The sequence below is a fragment of the Somniosus microcephalus genome, chromosome 25, assembly GCF_052327205.1.
Source record: "Somniosus microcephalus isolate GS21.2 chromosome 25, FLI_Smic_1.0, whole genome shotgun sequence".
Taxonomy (NCBI): domain Eukaryota; kingdom Metazoa; phylum Chordata; class Chondrichthyes; order Squaliformes; family Somniosidae; genus Somniosus; species Somniosus microcephalus.
In genome coordinates, this window is record NC_141011.1 from 48,426,269 (window position 1) to 48,444,826 (window position 18,558).

General features: G+C 38.8%; 1 protein-coding gene across 6 annotated transcripts in view; it reads right to left on the reverse strand.

Annotated features, from left to right (window-relative positions):
• The window catches only part of rerea (arginine-glutamic acid dipeptide (RE) repeats a), a 527,918-nt gene that overhangs the window by 452,125 nt on the left and 57,235 nt on the right, over positions 1-18,558 (reverse strand). Inside the window, exon 1 of one of the 6 annotated variants that reach the window (XM_085967343.1) lies at positions 16,702-16,801. The exons of 4 other annotated variants lie outside the window; for them this stretch is intronic. The gene's annotated coding sequence lies outside the window, so the exon portion shown is untranslated. Of the gene's footprint in view, positions 1-425; positions 484-16,701; positions 16,802-18,558 lie in introns of those variants that run through there. One more of the 6 variants, XM_085967344.1, reaches the window with a different exon arrangement.

An 18,558-nucleotide genomic window follows, 5' to 3' on the forward strand; every position in this document is an offset into this window, starting at 1 on the left:
TGCTGGTCATTCAGCAGTTGAAAAGCAGAGGACGGTCACGAAATGCATCGATCATTCGTCAAAACTGCTTCCTGTTTTGAAGAAGGGTCTGCACCCAAAAACATCTATCTTTTCAGATGCTGATGGACCGGAAGTGTGTTTGTAGCATTTTCTGATTTTATTTCAGGAGTAAGTTATGCTTTGATATCAGAAAAAAAAGAGATGTTTTAAAAAATGCCTCCTTTTAAAGGTTAATTTTCAGTACAATTCTAGTGGCAATATAAATGCAGCCTAAATCCAGAGTCAGGTTGGGCCTTAAGTCTGCGTTTACACCACACAAGAGTTAGTGCAAGTGGAAAACACTCTTCACAGATGCTAAACTTGTAGCGTAAATGCACCCTTAGAAGTACTACTATAAATTTACAGTAACAGCTCCATCAATTTACCTTAGTACAAAACAGGAGTGTCCACTCACTCTTTGACGACTGCAATTAAATTTCTACATTTTCCTTCATGTTTTCTGAAAAGAGAAAGCACCTTGCATCAAACAAGTTGCTTGATCAAATTGTTGCTAGCAGGTACAGGAAACTTTGTGCTATCCGGCACCGACGGGACCGAGCTGTTGCCGTCCCATCAAAACTGCCGGATAAACCAGCGCTAATGTTGAAACATACGGAGATTTTGAGCTCCGTATCTGGCTTGCTTAGCAACAGCTTCTAAACAGTCGGCCGTACCTTGCAAGTGTCTCTATAGCTTAGCAACAGCTTCAGCGAGGCCTTGCAGAGCCTGACTGGTAAAAAAAAAGCAACGAAAAGAAAAAAAAACTAACGAAACGGCTCCTGATTTTTGACGGTGGCTCGAGCATTCCGGACAGTTAACCTCCGGATAAACCAAAGTTTCCTGTAGTATTTTCCAATAGTGAACTTGTCAGGCAAATCAATTATATTGGCTCAGAGCATTCAGAAGTTAAGCTTTAAGTAATCCATTGAATGCTGCTGTACCATATACCACACAGTATGTAGTAAATAAAAAGCTTGAGCAAGAGACAAATTTTGCACACAGAAAAAGAATGAATCAAAAGAAGAAATACATTAACCAGAGGGATATTTAGTGAGGTTGGGATGTTGAAAATTAATTTTCCATGCAGTATCAGAAACTAATGTAATGTCTCTTCTCAATTCCATGAACAAGCAAAAAGTGAGGGGCCTAATTATTACACTTGTTGAGTGTCTTGAAATCAGGCCCAGTGGAAAAACAAACCATTTTCCAGTTTATAAATGGGGTATAAATCACGGAAACAAGAGGTGGTACAGGAGTCTGACTCAAGAGTGGATGGAAGATTGCACACATCAAACTGTCCACGCTGATCTTCGAAATTACCCACACCACAAATTCATTTGTCCTCTTAAGTACAAGTTTTGAGCAGGAAAACCTGCTGCAACATGCAAAATCTAAATATCTAAAAAAAGTAACAAAACGCAGTTGTAACAACAGAACAAACCTGAATGGCAAAAACTGGACCATTCTAGCAGGAGAAAAAAACTTCCACACTAAACACAAGACTGTGTACATGACACCAAATAGCTGACCTGGATAGCATGCCACCAGGGATGTAACACAATCAGGGGAATCAAATGACTTTGAACAGTGAGCAAAGCACCTCATTGTGGGATAACCTCAAAGTGAAAAAAATCATAATTGGATTTGTGAATTTGTGAAATAAACTACCAGCAAACACAATGAATATTTAATCTTTTATAAATCATTTAAGGGGGATTGAGGAGTCTCTACTAGGATTGGATGGAAGATGATAACACACACCAAACGGTGTACAGTCCATGCTGATTAAAAGTCTAATTTGCTGACAGAAAATAAATTGCTTCTATCTTAGGAATCGCCACACCACAAATTCATCTTCCCACTCCTTGTACGAGGTTTAAGCAGAAAAATTTACCAAAAAAAAGAGCTTTATAAAAGCTTTAAAAAAATCTTAAGTGATCGGGCAATGCTGCCATAAGTGCCAATAGAATGTATGCACTGGAACTGAAGGAATGGGAGAGGGGGGGGTGGTGGGACCACATGTTAACAGAGGATACACACCAGGGATCTGTTAGATACGACATTAGTGATCCAATGGGAAGACCAGAACAAATAACAAACACCCAAAGTCAACAACAGGCTGTGATACTGGGTCCGTCTGTTGGATAAACATGTCCTCAATGGGTATGAACAGATTTATTGTTTTCCAACTCAGAATAGGTCAGAAAATTGGAATAAAAAAGTGGCCGACACCAAGACGATGGAATTTCTTCTCAAAAGAAGAAAAAATATGAATGCTGCAGCCGTTATCGGGGTATGTCTCCAAAGATTGTTTTAATTGGCTCAGTGAAGTCTCAGTTCATCAGTGGTAATTTATTACTTTGAACATTAATTTAACTCAATGACTTTTGAAGCACAACTGATGGGAAGACGGACAAGATTTCATAAATGAGCACATTGTGCTGTGCCAAAATATGAAATAAAACAGTTCTAAGAAAAACATTCTTTCATGAGATCTCCACAATGTAACCCACAAAACAAAGAGGAATAGCATGTGGAAGATTCCATATCTAGAGCTATTTTGCTTTTAAAGGAGACTCCCCTACGCATACACAGGATTGCTCCACCATTGGTGGGGAAATGTATTCCTTTCTGCTACCAACCATGGTCTAGTGTATAACCTTTTTAAAAAAATTGTATTTCTGATATGAAAGCGCGTGGCAAAACCTGCAAAACTACAAGACCTTGCATTTATCAAACGCCTTTAATGGAGTAAACTGCTCAAGGTGCTCCACTTTGGAGAGAACAGAGCTGCAGTGAGTGAGTTAGAAAAGAGGAGTGAAAGCACAGTTGAAAACATAGGTTTTGAGGAGACTGTTAAGGCAGGGAGAGAAGCAGCAAGGCAAAGAAGTTTAGGAGAGTAGCGTTTCATGGAGTAGACTAAGACAGCTGACAGTTCTGCTAATAATGGGGAAAGTGGGAGGGGTGTACAGGAGGCAAGAGTCAGAGGACCGAAGAATATGTTGCAGAAGTAGCGTGCAGCAAGGCAGTGAAGGCATTTGAAAAGTGAGGACAGGGATTTTGAATTCAATGTGCTGGAGGTCAGGGAAACAATCGAGGTTAGGGAAGACTAGAATGATAGGCAAGCAGGACTTGGTGTGGGACAGGATGCACAAAGTTTTAGACAAGTTGGAGTTTGTGTAGGGTAAAGCACAGGGGGCCACTGAGGAAAGCATCTGAGAAGGCAAATCCTGAGGCAACATAGCATGGATAAGTTGGTAGTAGCGGTGAGGGATAGAGTGCAATGTTGTGGAGGTGGAAGTGGTCTTGGTAATGGGTAAAACATGGAGTTTAAAACTTATCTTCCAGTCAAACAGGACTTCTGAAGCACAACTGATGGGAAGACAGACTAGGAGTTCATTAATGAGCACCAACTGGTATACCCTAAGCAAGCAGCAAGAAGGGGTGGAATCTAGGGGCAAAGTTACAGGGTTCTTGAGCAGTAGCTGAGCAAGATGAATTCAATTATCTCAATCATCTGATCTACAATTTGATGTCAAATAGGCAAGTCTGATAAAAAATAGAGTTGGTTGTGGAGTTGAATATGGTGGTAGAAAGGTAAAGCTGTGCGTCATCAACATATATATTAAAGCGGACTCCAAGCCTGAGACTAAGTGACAGCTGGAAGGATATTCAAGGCTCGAACAGATTTTTAGGGTCCACAACTCAAACACAGTGATCACTGATTAGAATGTAATTAACGAGGAAGTTTAACCATCTCCCTTTGACATTCAATGGCATTACCATCATCAAATCCCCACCATCAACATCCTGGGGTTCACCATTGACCAGAAACTTAACTGGACCAGCCACATAAATGCTGTGGCTACAACAGCAGTTCAGAGGCTGGGTATTCTGCAGCAAGTGACTCACTTCCTGACTCCCCAAAGCCTTTCCACCATCTACCAGGCACAAGTCAGAAATGTGATTGGAATACTCTCAACTTGCCTGGATGAGTACAACTCCAACAACAGTCAAGAAGCTCAACACCGTCCCGGACAAAGCAGCCCACTTGATTGACACCCCCATCCTGGAACTCCCTAACAGCACTGTGGGAGTACCTTCACCACACAGACTACAGCGGTTCAAGGCAGTGGCTCACCACCACCTTCTCAAGGGCAATTAGCGATAGGCAATAGAGGGAACGGTAGCATAGTGGTAATGTTACTGGGCTAGTAATCCAGAGGCCTGGACTAATGATCCAGAGATGTGAGTTTAAATCCCACCACAAATTTAAATTCAGTTAATTAAATAAATCTGGAATTTTAAAAAAGCTCGCATCAGTAATGGTGACCATGAAACTACCAGATTGTCGTAAAAACCCATCTGGTTCACTAATGTCCTTTAGGGAAGGAAATCTGCCGTCCTTACCTGGTCTGGCCGATATGTGACTCCAGACCCAAGGAATGTGGTTGGTTCTTAACTGCCCTCTGAAATGGCCAAGCAAGCCACTCAGTTGTAACAAACCGCTATGAAACACAATAATACTGACTGCAGCGGTTCACCACCACCTGCTCAAGGGCAATTAGGGATGGATAATAAATGCTGGCCCTGCCAGCGACGCCCACATCCCATAAAAAACAAATAAAAATAAAATAAATGTTGGCCAGCCCATATCCTGAGAATGGAAAAAAAAAATTAAAGGCTCTTTCGTCACTACATTGTAATGCATCCCATCTGTCAAATATTCTTAATGTAATTAATTTTCTTCTCTTCTGGAATGCATTTATCAAATTCTCTCTACCTCTCCCATTTTTACCCTTCGGTTTCAGCCTCCATCTACCATTGAGGGGGCAGGAAGACAATAGCCAAACACTGTCAAAGCATGGAAGTATTGTAAGTCAACTGTCAGGAGACGCAAGCAGAGCCCAGAGATAAAGCTTTGATTAAACTCCTGTCCCTCCCCCTGGAGGCAGCACAAAGCATTTCCTGGATCCCACAATGACAACTGAAACTAGAATATAAGCCAGTGCAATCAAACTTGTCTCTGATCATTCCATACCACTGTACATTGGTGCACCAACACAACATTGTGTCATTTTCAGAGGTAGATCATATGAACAAGTGAAAAGGAGAAAAAACCATCAAGCCCATCCCATCCAGACACAGTGAAAGAAAGACTTGCATTTATATAGCGCCTTTCACGACCTCAGGATGACCCAAAATGCTTTACAGCCAATGAGATACTTTTGAAGTGTAGTCACTGCTGTAATGTAGGAAATGCAGCATCCAATTTGCACACAACAATGTGATAATGACCAAATAATCCATTTAAGTGATGTTGGTCGAGAGGTAAATATTGGCCAGGGCACCGGGGGGGGGGAATTTCCCTAACCTCCTTCGAAATAGTGCCACAAGATCTTTTACATCCACCCGAGAGGGCAGATGGGGACTTAGTTTAACATCTCATCTGAAAGACAGTGTAGCACTCTCTCAGTACTACACTGAAATGCAAGCATGTACGCCAATGATTCACCACTTAACCATGCAAATTCCTGAGAGGGGCAACAAGCCAGGGGGAAAAAATTGCCTTGTTGCCTTGCAAGAAGTTTGCCTCTATATAGGACATGATGATGCAGCCATTTTGATGGTATAATGCTAGGAATGCAGCCTAATTCACGTGTACCTGGCATCTTCACACACTTAGTTAACCCAGGTTTCACTATTACAGTGGCTCTGTAGCAATTTCATGGACAACAGTAAACGGCTGTAGACCAGCAGGCTTGTCAGTCTACCAAAACACTGGAAAAGATCACTAAAATTTCTCTTAATGTGAAAATCTGTTTTTTAATCTTAATGGAGTAAAGGACACTTCATGTGCAAAAGCTCCAGACTATGTACATTTCAAAGAGGTTTATAATCTAGTTATAAATTATGCAGCTATATTACTGTATATAAAGAACAGAAATGGCAGAGAAGCTTTTCATCTCAGTTTTAATGAATCCCATTAAAAAGTTCAATAAAGCTTGAAATTTCAGGATTTCTATTCATTCAATTACTAATCCCATCAAAAGAACATGTTTCAGATGCAACTTGTCCGCTAATTAGCAACAATGAACTAATCGAAACATCTATAATGGAAATTATCATGACTAGTCAACATTAACTGTCAGAATCGTCACAGAAATTATTTTTACTTAAAACATCCACACTACCCGTCTCTTATCCTCTCCCCAAATATTATAAAGCATTTCATAAATCCAGAACTGATCAGAAAAGGCTCATATAGAGTACACCAAAATGTCAGCTCACTGTAAATTCACTGGCCTAAAACCACAAATCTCATTTAATAGACCCGATTAAGAACCAAAACAGCAATTTAAAATGCTGACATGTAAAATGCCTATATTCTCCTTTATTGAAGTGACTTGAAAGAAAACATAAAATGAATTCTACAGTAAACAGACTCTGAATTGCCAATCACTACCCAGGGAAAAAAAGCCTTTGATTTAAAAGAACATAATACTATAAAGCACCTTCAATAGGTAAACATCAGATGTAATCCAGAACTAACAGTGTAACTATGAAAGTAAGTTGCCTGTATTCCACAAAATATTCAACTGAAAATAATCCCAAGCTGAAATCGCCATCGACTAACTTGTCATTTCAGGTAATGAGAGGCCATGAGTGAATAGATATCATTTGAAGAGATATGAAGCAAATGCAAACAATTTAACAAAGGCAGAAGGAGCAGGCAGCGTAGGTTTAAAAATTTAAGATAGGCAAACAGATGTATTTCTGTTGATAACACGGAAATAATGACATTCCATATTGTCATCAAAATAACTAACACATTTGCTGCTACTAACAGCTAATTAAAAGAAAATTGAACGAGTTAAAAACCGGCTGTTCCTATGTCAGTTGAATACTGCTGCCAACCACAAGATACCATTAAAATTTGGGCTGTATCCCCCAATGGCTCAACAAGTAAATCCAATGAATAGCAGCCATGTAGGCCCATCCGGGTCCAATCCCTAGGTCTGTTCTAGGGGAGGGGGTTAGCCACTGGTTCCACGACTGAACACTATCCAGCAGCCCCTGCTAGAAATGCGAGTGCATCAGATGAGGATAGGATCAGGTTCAACTCCACTAAGCTCACAAATAATGGCCAGTGTGAGCTACCAGAAGGCACCCAAGTACATCCGGAACCATATCACTAAGGAATCAGGGGTGAAGAGGAAGAAAGAAAAATTAGGTTTGTCACAAATCTGAGTGTTCCACACATTAAAAAAAAGGTTTGTGTTGTTGAAGCAGAAATGCCTGGGGATGCACAATCAGTTCCGGGAGAAGAAATAGACCCAGTAATGAAGCTTTGCACTGTGCACATAAACATGGAAATGACAGCGTAATGAGCAAATGTAGATTTGACACACTAAAGCTGTTTTACAGCTCTGGGTAACAAAACTGTATGCAGCAACACAGAACAGCTCTGGTTCAGCCACAACAGGTTATGTATTTTGGTCATAACACAAGAGACGGTCCTTCTTTGAATTCAAAAAGATGTACAGGTATCTTGCCTAATTCACATATATTCGAGCAGACCCCTAATGCTCTTTATGTTTGCTGGACCACTGCAGTGACATTCATGACATATATACTGATCACCACAAACCTGCACAAAAGTCTAATGGAAAGAGATGCTGCCATTAAAAGGGGGAACTAAACATCATTAGTGAAGTAATCCTTAAGCTATATCACTTATTTAATGACTCCAATTTTGCTCCTGTGGTTTATGATATTGTTAGATACTACCTTGTGCTCAGTCCCATGTGTCAAAGTACTGCAAATATCTGTCAAACTCACAAATTTAAATTTAGTTCATTTTATACATAATGTCCAGAAAAAAATCTACACTTGAGAATTTAGCACTAGATTACAAAATAGCCACCTAAATACTTTCAATATTTTGATAATTTCAGTACTATTTCAGCAGAATGAAGTATCATCTTACCTTAACTGTTGCTATTATTGTATGCTTTGATCATTAAATATTTACACACATGCAACCCCTATTCTGCCGACGTGATCAATGTTTTCAAACAAACAAATACAAAACTATACAGTGGATAATATGAAGTAGTCACATTTACCAACAGAAATTAGCATGAAAATACAGGCGGGAGAAATAGCATGATGATTACAGTAACTAAATGAAAATAGTAAAGGTACATATACAGTAGTATGTTTTGTGGCAACTGGATTTCAATCTAGGCAAATGTGAAGTCATCCACTTTGGACCTAAAAAGTACTTTTCTAAATGGTGAAAAGCTAGAAACAGTGGAGGTCCAAAGAGACTTGGGGATCCAGGTACATAGATCATTTAAATGGCATGAACAGGTACAGAGAATAATTTTTTTTTTTTTTTTTTTTATAAAAAGGCTAATGGAATGCTGGCCTTTATATCTAGAGGACTAGAATACAAGGGAGTAGAAGTTATACAAAACTCTGGTTAGATCACACCAGGAGTACTGTAAACAATTCTGGGCACCACACCTTACTAACTTGGAGGGAGTGCAGCGTAGGTTTACCAGAATGATACCTGGACTCCAAGGGTTAAATTACGAGGTGAGATTATACAAACTAGGGTTGTTTCCCTGGAATTTAAACGGTTAAGGGGTGACTTGATCGAAGTCTCCAGGATATTAAGGGGAACAGGTAGGGTAGATAGAGAGAAACTATTTCTACTGGTTGGGGAGTCTAGGACTAGGGGGCAGAGTCTAAAAATTAGAGCCCGACCTTTCAGGAGTGAAATTAGGAAACACTTCTACACACAAAGGGTGGTAGAAGTTTGGAACTCTCTTCCACAAACGGCAATTGATGCTAGATCAATTGTTAATTGTAAATCTGAGATTTATAGATTTTTGTTAACCAAAGGTATTAAGGGATATGGGGCACAGGCGGGTATATGGAGTTAGGTTGCAGATCAGCCATGATCTCTGAATGGCGGAACAGGCTCGAGGGGCTAAATGGCCTACTCATGTTCCTATGTTTTACTAGTTTCACTACAAAAAAATTGACTGCAAGAATCTGTATGCATCAGATCTAAGAATAGGGATTCCTGACACTTTGATTTCATTAGGATGCAATTGGCTCATATCCTCCCTGAGTTCTCAAAATACCCACACACAAAGCAAAACCAGCATGTTAGCCATGTCTGTATAGCTACCTTTTCTAGTGCACCTGAACTTTCAGAAAGCACAGATTAATTTTAAAACTAATTGATTGAATAGGAGTCAAATATGTTTATAACATTCGCCCTCCTTCACCCTTTATATGATGCCAGTCTATTATTAATCTAGATTTTAAGCTATACTGTAATTATAATGATTTGTGGTTCCTGCAAGGTAAAACATTACCAACTGGCAGCATAACAAAAGCCATTGTGTAGAACGTGTATATACTGTACTAGAACTCTGCTCAAAAATAAGAATCCAACAAAAACCTCTGCCACTTTCAGCTTTAAATATTTAACCAACTCTTAGCTAATATGTACGCTAGAGCACATGCATGTAATTGCAAAATTATGTCATTAATAAAGGAAAATCAAATTTTGAAACTCCTACATAGTTCTAGGCATACAAGAGCAAAATGTTACTGTGTTATTCACTACTGTTAAAGTTGAATTGATTAATCCCTGGTTATTGGCTGCACCCTTGATGATTTAGCAAGTTCATCCAGTTGGTAGCCGAGTCCTACAGACTAGAAAGGTCCCAGGTTCAAAACCTGATCGTTGCCAAGTTAATGAATTTAAGCGGTGCAGAATCAACCAGGTCTTTGTTCACTCCAGCCATCTTTGCTGAAAGTGCACATATGTGGACAATGGGAGAGGAAAGGATCAGGCTCGGCTGCGATATTCCCCCGTGGATGAATAGCCTGCTAACATTCACCGTTAAGGCTAATATATGGATAATGGCCACTTCGGCGAGGTACTGAAGGGTGAGGAGTGTCCATAGAACCATACTCCAGCATTCGGACAATAATCACCTGATATGCAAACATGACACCAATGGAGTCTATTGTTTGAGGTTTGAATTACACAAGATACAATTTGAATCAAATATTCCTTAAATGAAAACTCCAGACTCCAAATAACTTTCATCTAATAATCAAAACAGTATCGACCACTTCGTACTAATTTATGTTTATTTCAGCTATACAATAAAAAACAACTTTCTAAGTAGCTATTTTCCACTTACCTGAAAGCAGCCATTAAATGCTTTGGAAGAGAGAAAGGTGGTGTAGTCTTTTGCCACACGTAATCATAGAATCCTACAGGAGGCCGCCATTTGGCCTGTCGTGCCTGTGCCAGCTCTTTGAAAGAGCCATCGAATTAGTCCCACACCCCAGCTCTTTCCACATAACCCTGCAAATCAGTCCTCTTCAAGTACATGTCCAATTGTCCTTTGAAAGTTGCTATGGAATCCGATTCTGCCACACTTTCGGGCAGTGTGTTCCAGATCTTAACCATCTGTGTGAAGAAATTTCTCTTCAAACTGTGATATACAGTTTGTTACTGGCTGAATGATATGGACATCCAAGTGTTCCGCATTTTAATGTGAGCTTTTCCTTTCAGGCAATACAAGATCATCCGCAATGCATACAATCCACTTTCGAATCAGTTGCAAAATCGCAGTTTGACAAAACTGCCCAATATTTGAAAAAAAGCATTTGTATGTTGACTGCAGAGATTTTCCAATCCATTTTAGCCAGCAGTAGAAAACCAGTATCTCAGGAGAAATCATCAAGAAGTAATCAAGGACCATCGGTAAATCAAAAACATGTACTTTGAAATTTGTGGGGTTTTCTATGTAGATGAAATAACTAGTGGTAAGTAGATATTGAAGGAGCATCCTCTGTATTACATAGATGTTTGGGCCTTTCTTCCAAAATAACTATTTATTTAAGTTCCAAGACAGAAATTTAACAGTTCAATTCAACAACTATAGTAACTCACACACTCTCATTATGTGCTTTAACGTGGACTTTGGAGTCAAGATTATAGATCAATACTGAAGCCACAGCAAATGGCAACATCTCAAAATGCTTAGCAGCTCCCTGTTGGGTGTTTCATATCTTTCATACAGTTTTGGACCTCAATAGGAAGAACAAAGAGAGGCAATATAAACTAAAGGGTACAATTCTACAGGGGGTGCATGAACAGAGAGATCTGGGGGTACGTGTGCACAAATTGTTGAAGGTGGCAGGGCTGGTTGAGAAAGCGGTTAAAGCAGCATACGGGATCCTGGGCTTCATAAATAGAGGCATAGAGTACAAAAGTAAGGCAGTTATGATGAACCTTTATAAAACACTGGTTCGGCCTCAACTGGAGTATTGTGTCCAATTCTGGGCACTGCACTTTAGGAAGGATGTGAAAGCCTTAGAGAGGGTGCAGAAAAGATTTACGAGAATGGTTCCAGGGATGAGAGACTTCAGTTACGTGGATAGACTGGAGAAGCTGGGGTTGTTCTCCTTAGAGCAGAGAAGGTTGAGAGTAGATTTGATAAAAGTGTTCAAAATCATGAGGGGTCTGGACAGAGTAGATGGAGAGAAACTGTTCCCATTGGTGGAAGGGTCGAGAACCAGAGGACACAGATTTAAGGTGATTGGCAGAAGAACCAAAGGCAATAGGAGGAGAACATTTTTTTAAATTCAGCGAGTGGTTAGGATCTGGAATGCAATGTCTGAAAGGGTGGTGGAGGCAGATTCAATCGTGGCTTTCAAAAAGGGAATTGGGTAAGTACTTGAAGGAAAAAAAATTGCAGGGCTGCAGGGAAAGGACGGAGGAGTGGGACTAGCTGAAGTGCTCTTGCAGAGAGGCGGCACGGGCTCGACGGGCCGAATGGCCTCCTTCTGTGCTGTAACCATTCTATGATTCTATGGATAGTCATTGAAATTAGTATTTAAAGTGGCGCAATGTGATTGTGGAAAGCTGAAGTTTACTGCAAGAAAGAGTTCATCAATTCCAGTTTAATACCCTTTAAGGGTAAACTAGGTGCAGAAAAAAAGACCATGAAATATGAATCAACGTTTGAGCATGCACTTCTCATTTGCTGAATGTTATTAAATGAATGTTATTTTCCTTCTTTAAACTAAATTTACTACTCTCTGCTGTCAGGTGTAAAAAATAATCGATTACCTAAAACTAACCAGCATCATTTTAGTGTGCAAAGCAAGTCAATTTCATGGTGTTAAACTTCAGCTATGACAAAATGCACAATTCCAGTAAAAAGTTAAGAGTTACAGTTTTTCCTGTGAAAATTAAAATCTGATGGCAATGTTCTTAAAAAAACAAAATATTTAAAATGTACAAAATTAATAAGGTTTTACTGTACACAAAGTTTGGAATAAACAGCTTCAAATTTCTGGGAATACTCAGTAAGTATTCTACAATGAGGTTACAGCGACCATGAGTGATGCTTGAATAAGAAACGCTCAGGCATTTCATTTAAATATTATAATGTTCATAATATACCACTGTCTAAATCTTTCCGAGAACATAATCAAAATTGTTATGGGCATCACATGCGCAGTGACAAGAAATATTGCTATATTTTAAATATGTAATTCTTAGGTTGAAATTTAATTTGAAAGTTTAGTTTTCAAAATGGATGCCAGTTATTCAATCACATGATCATCTCCCTATATCCTTATCATATAATCTTGGAACAAGGTGCTTTCTAATTTTCTTTTTAATCCCAGAAACCAATAGTCATTCCTCAATGCTGTATACACATTTTAAATGTCTTTAGAATGCAAAATACCAGTGTAATACCAGAACCTGATGTCTATAAGAGGCAAACAATGTCATCACCGCAGACTGATGACAATTCTTTTCAAATGTTATACTTCACATAAAATCAAAAATGGATAAACATTCATCTTTATTTGTGGTAGATGACTATAATAGTTCTCCAAGGTTTAAATTGGACTAGGGTAGCATCCTTTAGGGAATATAATTTCCCTATTTTTTCTTATAAATGCCTTCATAAAATGACACACACTTTGCTTGGAATAGGTTTAAAAGGTCAGCATTTGTTTTTTTTTTAAAAAGCTCAGAAGTTACAGCCAACTTATTTCAGAGGTTTTTACTTATATTCTGTCGCACTGAAAAAATAAACATTAACAGATTCCTCTAGGCTTTGCTAATGTAAATTTTACAACCTTCACTTCCTCTCCTATCGTTCTATATGAAGGTAGACTGCTTGTCCACTTGCCAGACTAACAGATTTGATAAATACCATTTCTCTAAACCAAGTATTGTATGTAGAAAATGTTTCAACTGGCTTTCAAATAGTTCTACGAGTGACAGTGAGTTCTAAGTTTGAAGGCAGAATAAAAATACAGTTTATTCTTTTGCCATTCATGCCTTCAAATGCCACCTCTTCAGTGAATTTTACCTTGCTGCAGTTTAAATGTCATAACTGAAGCAACACAAAGAATTCACATTAACAATGTCATGACAAGAGATCTAAACCAATATGGAAAAAATTACTGTTAAAATAAAATCAAAAGTGTTTTATCTAACGCGCCACAATGTTTTCTTTTGTAAGTGTACTCAAATCAGTGCATTATATTTTAAATGATTCAATGCCAGGGGTAGAATCTTAAAACAGAGCACAATTCGTCTAAGGTTGCACAAGAATATTCCTCATTCTGGACTAAGTCATTAATGCGGTTATGCTATTTTATAATTGTATACAAAGTAGTAAAAAAAACTAAATGTGCACTTTCAAAGCAGATCCACTTGGGTTCAAAGGCTCAGTTTGATATTATTTGAAATGACCAAAAGAGAATGTTTGAACCCTCGTCATTCGCATTATAGGCTTTACCAGAACTACAAGCAGTGTACAAGTGTGCACAGTGAAGCTAGTGACACCATGACACTAATGCTTCACTGATCTCATTTGGCACTACAAATCATGAAAGTTTACCAAAAAAAATAGGTCTGTGCTGCTGATATACACATCACTCACAACGGTGTCCGGTGGTCAACACGATGAAGCTTCAACTGGGTGTATTTAACAAATTGTTCTGGGAATTTAGGCTGCTTTGAAAACTGCGAAAAATACAGAAACACACCTTAACTGTTTCCCAGGCAGGTGCTCATGGCTCAGTTAAATATTATTTTGATACCTGGATTCATTCCCCAGGTAAGTAAAATCATCAGCGCTTTGATACATTTTCTGCCAGAGTTACTTCAGGCTTGTTTGACTTGGGTCACTTTAGACTTGTTGACTCATGAATGCGATCTCCTTAGATCAGTGACATTTTGGGCAATTGTGTTTTTAAAAAAAGGTCTAGCCTTTAAATGGCAGAAAACATCTGCTTGGCTCAGTTTCACTGAATCAACTCAATTTAAATAGGTCCTGGCCCGTACTATCCTAACATCTATTCTCTAAAGCTTTAAAATGCTGTTCACATGGAAGTTAAACAAAGAACTTTGAAGTAATTTATAAGCTTGTAATAACAGAAGTTTAGCATTTATTCATTTGAAGAACAATTAATGAAGTGATCTTTTAACTGCCACTGCAAAATGGATGATTCATCTCATTTGTCGTTCACTGACACAATAGCTGGCATTACCATGACCCCCAATTCAGGAGGTGTGCTTACAGTCAAAACTGTGGATGCTGTAAAAGCCAACAAATTACTTCTTCGAAAACTTCATCAGAAATGGCAGTGTCTGCCATTTGCCAAAAGTATCCCTTCCGTGAAATTCTTATTTGTGGAGCTAAAGGTGGCCTTAAGGCGCAACATTTTAAAGCTGCAGTATTGTATTGCTACTAACAGCTCCCAAAGAGAATTGTGATGTAAATCAAGATTAACACTGAATAATCAGTGTCAAAAATAGCTTCATTTAGATCATTCTTTTTCAAAAAGTGTTTTCTGTTGCTTCCTTTGCTTAATGTTGCAAAAAGTGGAATAGCAGAAATACAAGGAACGTTTCTTAGTTTATGTATTTTTCTAAATATGTCCAAAGTATTGGTTATACTTTAGTGCTCTTGATTAAAAAGAAATGCAGCATTTACAAAAGAGATAATACAAGTAATTTTAAAAGTCGGTTGATTGAAACGCTCTCTCCCCCTAAACATACACAACAAATCAGAGTATTGTACATAAATTTACATTTCTTTCCACACTTGTATTTGCAGCAAAGTACTATAAAATAAAAATAAAAGCTACAGCTAATGTTATATGGAAGAATTGGTCCCAGGTCTTGTATGTTGTTATAAGCGTACTGCACGTCAGTACTATAAACCCATTTTAGTCAAATTTACACAAATTCTTTCTGATCCTTGTTTCCTGTGAACTATAGCACAGCTGATGTAAACATACCATAGTCCAACAAATCAAAACAGAAAGGGAAGAAAATATAAATACAGCAAGATGTTTTACAGTGTGCTCAACCAATACAGACTAAACTCGTTTTACAGCAGTAATTAGGAGCTTGCTGTTGTCGTCTTATTGTGGTATTTTACTCTTGTCACTGGGGAATGAGGAAACAAAGATAACAGAGGAAATTGTGCACTGTATGTTCAGATCCTGCTTGCTGTAATCTCAGGCACACTTAAAAGAGTTGAAGCTTAGAAATGTGAAACAAAACTCATGCAAACATGCTAATGCATAAACCCACTAAAACAAACAGACCAAGTCGTTAAAATTTGTCACTGAAGACCACTCGCTGATGCATCACTTTCAACAGCCATAGAAAACACTAATGTAATCCTAGCCAATTCTATCATGCAGTCAGATCGAGTGACATTCCTAGAGCTGCCTGCCAAGCACCGATTGCCAAAGTACAATAATCACTCAAGTACTCTAGGTTTCGGAAGCTTTTCTATCAACAGTTCCAGAGTAGTGGTTTTTTTGAGAGTGTATACAAAACAGTCTTTTTCTTCTTTTTAATTTTCTCTTTGTGTATAATTAATACTGCTGGGTGGCTGACTAGGCACGCTGTGCTCTGTAGTGATCGGAGACACATGTGCAACACAGTAGCATGGAGATGACAATGAGACAAAGGCAATAAAGCTTTTTGATTCCTCCACAAAACAAACCTTCTACATAAACAGGTCAAGCAGGTCCTATTTTCATGGCCAGTGTTTGCTAGATCTAAGGTATTGTGTAAACACATGATAAAAAGCTAATCACATACTTTGTACAGTTACCAGACAAAAACATAAAAGACATTCCACCTCCAGACACTCCCACACAAGTTCTGCCACATTAGAAAAATAGTGATAAAACAGCTAACTGAAAGGAAAAGGTTTTTGTTCCAGCTTTCATTTTTTTCATGCCAGCCCTTCCTCTCAGCCTAGTCTGTACAATCTGTTAATCTTCAAAATTCCTTGAGGTGACAGCAACAACTTTACCGCAATTCTAGCAGCTGTTCAGCTGACCCCAGTGGACCTTCTCCGTGGCCTGGGCCTAATCCAACAACCAGGCTAAACAATGTCAGCGCTGCTGTATCCGTTAACAGCCACAGCCCATGGAGAGAAGGCACTTGCTAACAAAGAGGCCTGCTGCTTTGCTTCTCAGTCAAGCTTGGCCAGGACAGAGCTGCCAAGTTAAAAAGAGCACACCGTTGTACATGTACAGCAAAGGAAATCAGAGCTGAATGGTTACCGGAGTCAGTGCAGATTGTGGTTTCTTTCACACTCTACGCTCAGCTGTGCTGCAGACACTCCACATGCCTGACGTAGTCTTCTTTATCCAGACACCAGTGAAGGAGAACAAACCTCCAACAACAAGCACCAGGAAAAACCAGGACTGGAGTCAAACACGCAAAGGAGCTGGACTGTGATTGATGACTGTTCTTAATGGCATGGTCAGCCAGAAAATGCATCAGCAAGCAAGATATTAGAGACAGTATCCCTGGAGTCATCTGCATCTCAGATCCATAGCTATTGTGTGGAATATTAATGCACTGCTCAGATGAACATACGCAGATCAAAAAAGGATCGGGAGGAAAAAAAACTGTTTGTCAAGTGTCTTTTGACAATTCAAAGCAGCAGACCTAGGCTACGTTTCTGTACTGTTAAGACTGAAAAAGGACACGTTTAAATGGCAGCTTATTAAAACATAATGTCTCCAAAATTCATGTGTTATGACGATAAATGAAATGAAAGACGCACAAAATAATTCTTTCATCAGGATAGCTCATCAACAGTTATGCCCCCCTCACACCCTGAAAACATGACAGATCAATAAAAATTGAACACCACGTAGCTTTAGCCTGCTGCGCTGCAAGACACACTGTACATTAGCCTCTCAATAAGAGATGCCTCATGGGAAAAACACTGCTTGAAAATAAGCTCCATAACCAAGTGGCTTTGTAAGTGTTCCACACCTGTCATCGATGAAATCAATCCCAAACTCTCACAACCACAGCAGCAGGCATGCCATTTTCAAACCTGAATTAATCAAAGACAATTTTTCTAATCAACTATGGATGTACATGGGGAATAAGAAAACTGCAATGAATACTATTACTCCTAACAACAAAGCATTCATTAATTCTTGAGTACTATGATTGAAGCTCACTAGAGGGGAACATGAAATATTCCAAAGTAGTTTGTGCTGGGTTTTTAAATAACCTTACACCAGGTCAATAAACAGAACCACTTGACTAAATTAGCATTAATATACTTTGTTTCTAACCACTTAGTTTCCCATTGTTTGAACCATTATATTTTAAAAGCAGGACTTGAGAAGATATTCTTCAGCCAGACACGGCAACAGCCATATTGAGCTGTGCCACTGTGTTTTAGTAAATTCGGCACTACAACAGCCATCAAAATCAATTTTAACTAAATATGTATTAACCCTTTACTGTAAATAAGTGATAAAAATCATTAACCATTGAGTTTAATTGATTCTGCATTCCAAAGGTCTGAATTCAAGTCACTTCTCACCAGCAAGACATATAACAACAAGCTACTGAAGGATAAGGACCTTTTACACCAGTGAAGGTGATTTTAAAATCTCACCTACTGCAGTAGATAGGCCTGTATGATGTTGCAATGTATTCTCATGGGAAATGGAGTATTTTTTAACATGCAAGATTACCACATGTTCCAATTAACAAATGCCACAACTCCAGATAAATGGCCACCATACCTGATCTAACCCCAGCATTTCACTAGGCCCAACTAGTCTCAATCACCCCAGTGCATAAGATTTGTTTCAAGCAGGACATGTTTTTTCAATTATTTAATGCTCAGCAGACTGAATATCAACAATTTACTGGCATGCTCGATGTTTATGGGGGTTAGAAGAGTAAGCATTTTCTATTGTTTTACATTGAATTACAAATTCTAAAATCCTGAACCAAGTGTAGCAATCCTTCAGCAAATTAGTTAAGCATTTATCTGTACTCCACTATACTAAATTCATTTGTGCAAGACTACCAAAATTCATCCACATAGGTGAGTTATCCGCCTTGGCTTAGTGGTAGCACTCGCACCTTAGAGTCAGTAGGTC